General features: G+C 40.6%; 1 long non-coding RNA gene across 1 annotated transcript; it reads right to left on the bottom strand.

Annotated features, from left to right (window-relative positions):
* Nucleotides 1-308: 308 nt before the first annotated feature.
* On the bottom strand, nucleotides 309-3,544 carry LOC133959369 (uncharacterized). The gene is made up of 5 exons (XR_009921785.1): nucleotides 1,575-3,544; nucleotides 861-1,393; nucleotides 695-751; nucleotides 443-603; nucleotides 309-353 (listed from the first exon to the last, which is right to left on the bottom strand). It is a non-coding gene; the product is annotated as an uncharacterized LOC133959369 (long non-coding RNA).
* Between the last annotated feature and the right edge of the window lie 361 nt (nucleotides 3,545-3,905).

Here is a 3,905-nt window from a genome sequence, read left to right as displayed (position 1 = left end):
CTTTCTAGTTTTCTTGATAATTGTTTTAACTCATTTGTCTGGGAATTATACCACGGAGCTAATTTACTATGTTTGACATTTTTCTTTTTTAGAGGCGCTATTGAGTCTAATGTTAATCGTAATGAGTCTGCAGAGCTATCGACGAGGTGGTCGATCTCAATGGAGCTCAGGGTTTTAAAGAATTTGTTGTTTATATCTACTGCTAATACGGGTTTAAATGTAATTGGGATTATTTCCTTAAATTTAGCTACAGCACTATCAGGTAGACATCTAGAAAATGAATTTTTTATTAGTGGCATATATTCAGTTGGCAGAGGGACATTTGGGTACAATCCAGTCATCTTCCTCTTTTCCTGAAAGTACACAAAAGTAAACTGATCAGTACTGGCAACCTTACATTGCAATATGACTCAACTGTATTTAAAATCAGTTAAATGTTTACCCCTGTATTTTGTGTTGTGATATTGCCTCTTCACTCCTGTTCTCTGGAAAGTTGCAGTTGTAACTTGGGTTCTCGCTGATGATCCTCTTGTCCGTCATTACCACTATTGCTGTACTCGTTTAACTGATCATTGATTCTGCCTCCGTATCATCTGGTTTTTACTTTTTTTAAAGAAAAAGCATGATCAAAATCTTCCCAAGAGCTACTGCTGGCATCACTTGGGTGAATATTGTTGTTTCTGCTTTGCCTTACTAAAACTGCTGCTGTCCTATGACATGTCAGTCTGGAGTCTCCCTCTGGTTCTGGTTTCTAGGGTGAGAAAGACAAGTTGCTGAAACACCATCTTTGGCAAGAAGAACATCTGATTACCGGTAATGAAACCATAGTCTTCAGAAATGTTTAATGTGTCAACTCAAACCTTGTGGCGAATGCGGATTCTTCACTGGAGCCGTCTTCTGTCCTGACTGACGAACCTGGTTCTTCTCCTTGCCAGCCCCATTTGGGTCCCTCACTGGAACTGTTGCTGTCCTCATTGAAGTCTCTCACCATTGTCACGGTTATGGCAGTGATTTTACAGAGAAGACAGGGAAAACATAACTGCAATAATATGTTATTTCAGACCAAAGAGGAAAAACACATTTCTATTACGTTGAAGAAGAGTACTTAACTTTACGGTGTTGATCTGCATACATTTATGATGTAGTCAGGCAGGACCTCATGTGGGTGTCATGTCGTGAGAAAACAAATGCACGATTAGGCACTGGGCATAATTTGAGGAACTAACTTAAGAAAAAATATTAAAGGCATAATAATGATCATAGTAAAAAAAAGGGAAAAGTTGAATGTCATATTACCAACAGTCATGTGTAATGCAACATTTACCCAATTTCTTCCTTTCTGACACCTTTCGGACAGTGTTTTCGTTGCTGTAACGGTCTTCACTGTTGGTGGCTATGGGAAAGCAATACAAACATCAGCATACTGAGCATAACCTGCAAAACATATAGATCTGACTGAATGAATTCCAAACAATAATACTAAAGGGCATTATATTCCAAACAATACTTGGATGATCACTTGACTGAATGAACACCTACAACGATGTGCTTTATAGTTATCTTAAAATACTAACCTGAATATCCTCTCTGCATCTGCATCTCCGGAACTGCACTGCTGATGTCCTCGGAGCTGCTTCTTCATCCTTGTCTCATTTCTTTATGTCAATGTGTTTGTTTTTTTCGAGTTAGAGTGTGTGCCAGTTGGTTTGATAGTGATTTCAGATGTAATGTTAATACTATGTCCAGCCAATACATACCACTGTGCCACTATAACTCAGAACACTTACAGGCTATGCAGCGTAGAATATAGACTTAAGGAACGTGATGAACCCAGAATCGCAAGTGAAAAAAACGTGCTGCTGCCCAAATCGCACCCTTCGGAGACGATCCAGACAGCCAGCAAATCAACAAAGAAATAAAAAATCTGACACAAAATAGAACTATCGATGAACAGAGAGAAAACAACTATGTAGCTAGAGAATATAGACTTGAAGAACGTGATGAACCCAGAATCGCAAGTGAAAAACACGTGCTGCTGCCCGAATCGCAACCTTGGGAGCCAATCCAGACAGCCAGCAAATCAACAAAGAAATAAAAAATCTGACACAAAATAGAACTATCGATGAACAGAGAGAAAACAACTATGCAGCTAGAGAATGTAGACTTAAAGAACGTGATGAACCCAGAATCGCAAGTGAAAAACGCGTGCTGCTGCCCGAATCGCACCCTTGCCGGCCATCCAGACAGCCAGCAAATCAACAAAGAAATAAAAAAATCCAACACAAAAGGCTAAGAGATATATCCGATGACTACTGGCTTGTATGGAGGTCGAGTGCCATGTAGCCCGCTCAGCAGCCCTCGTCAATACCTTGTCGCCCTCTATGAATTGAAAATTGAACTATGGATGAACAGAGAGAAAACAACTACGTAGCTAGAGAATATAGACTTGAAGAACGTGATGAACCCAGAATCGCAAGTGAAAAATACGTGCTGCTGCCCGAATCGCACCCTTGGGAGCCATCCAGACAGCCAGCAAATCAACAAAGAAATAAAAAATCTGACACAAAACAGAACTATCGATGAACAGAGAGAAAACAACTATGTAGCTAGAGAATATAGACTTGAAGAACGTGATGAACCCAGAATCGCGAGTGAAAAAAACATGCTGCTGCCCGAATCGCAACCTTGGGCGCCAATCCAGACAGCCAGCAAATCAACAAAGAAATAAAACATCTGACACAAAACAGAACTATCGATGAACAGAGAGAAAACAACTATGTAGCTAGAGAATATAGACTTGAAGAACGTGATGAACCCAGAATCGCAAGTGAAAAAAACGTGCTGCTGCCCGAATCACAACCTTGGGAGCCAATCCAGACAGCCAGCAAATCAACAAAGAAATAAAAAAATCCAACACAAAAGGCTAAGAGATATATCCGATGACTACACGCTTGTATGGAGGTCGAGTGCCATGTAGCCCGCTCAGCAGCCCTCGTCAATACCTTGTCGCCCTCTATGAATTGAAAATTGAACTATGGATGAACAGAGAGAAAACAACTATGTAGCTAGAGAATATAGACTTGAAGAACGTGATGAACCCAGAACCGCAAGTGAAAAAAAGATGCTGCTGCCCGAATCGCAACCTTGGGAGCCAATCCAGACAGCCAGCAAATCAACAAAGAAATAAAAAATCTGACACAAAATAGAACTATCGATGAACAGAGCGAAAACAACTATGTATCTAGTGAATATAGACTTGAAGAACGTGATGAACCCAGAATCGCAAGTGAAAAAAACGTGCTGCTGCCCAAATCGCAACCTTGGGAGCCAATCCAGACAGCCAGCAAATCAACAAAGAAATAAAAAATCTGACACAAAATAGAACTATCGATGAACAGAGAGAAAACAACTATGTAGCTAGAGAATATAGACTTGAAGAACGTGATGAACCCAGAATCGCAAGTGAAAAACACGTGCTGCTGCCCGAATCGCAACCTTGGGAGCCAATCCAGACAGCCAGCAAATCAACAAAGAAATAAAAAATCTGACACAAAATAGAACTATCGATGAACAGAGAGAAAACAACTATGTAGCTAGAGAATATAGACTTAAAGGACGTGATGAACCCAGAATCGCAAGTGAAAAAAAACGTGCTGCTGCTGCCCGAATCGCACCCTTGGGAGCCAATCCAGACAGCCAGCATATCAACAAAGAAATAAAAAATCTGACACAAAACAGAACTATCGATGAACAGAGAGAAAACAACTATGCAGCTAGAGAATGTAGACTTAAAGAACGTGATGAACCCAGAATCGCAAGTGAAAAACACGTGCTGCTGCCCGAATCGCACCCTTGGGAGCCATCCAGACAGCCAGCAAATCAACAAAGAAATAAAAAAATCCAAC

This window comes from Platichthys flesus, chromosome 8 (genome assembly GCF_949316205.1).
Source record: "Platichthys flesus chromosome 8, fPlaFle2.1, whole genome shotgun sequence".
Taxonomy (NCBI): Eukaryota; Metazoa; Chordata; class Actinopteri; order Pleuronectiformes; family Pleuronectidae; genus Platichthys; species Platichthys flesus.
This window is presented reverse-complemented; position numbering and strand designations above follow the sequence as displayed.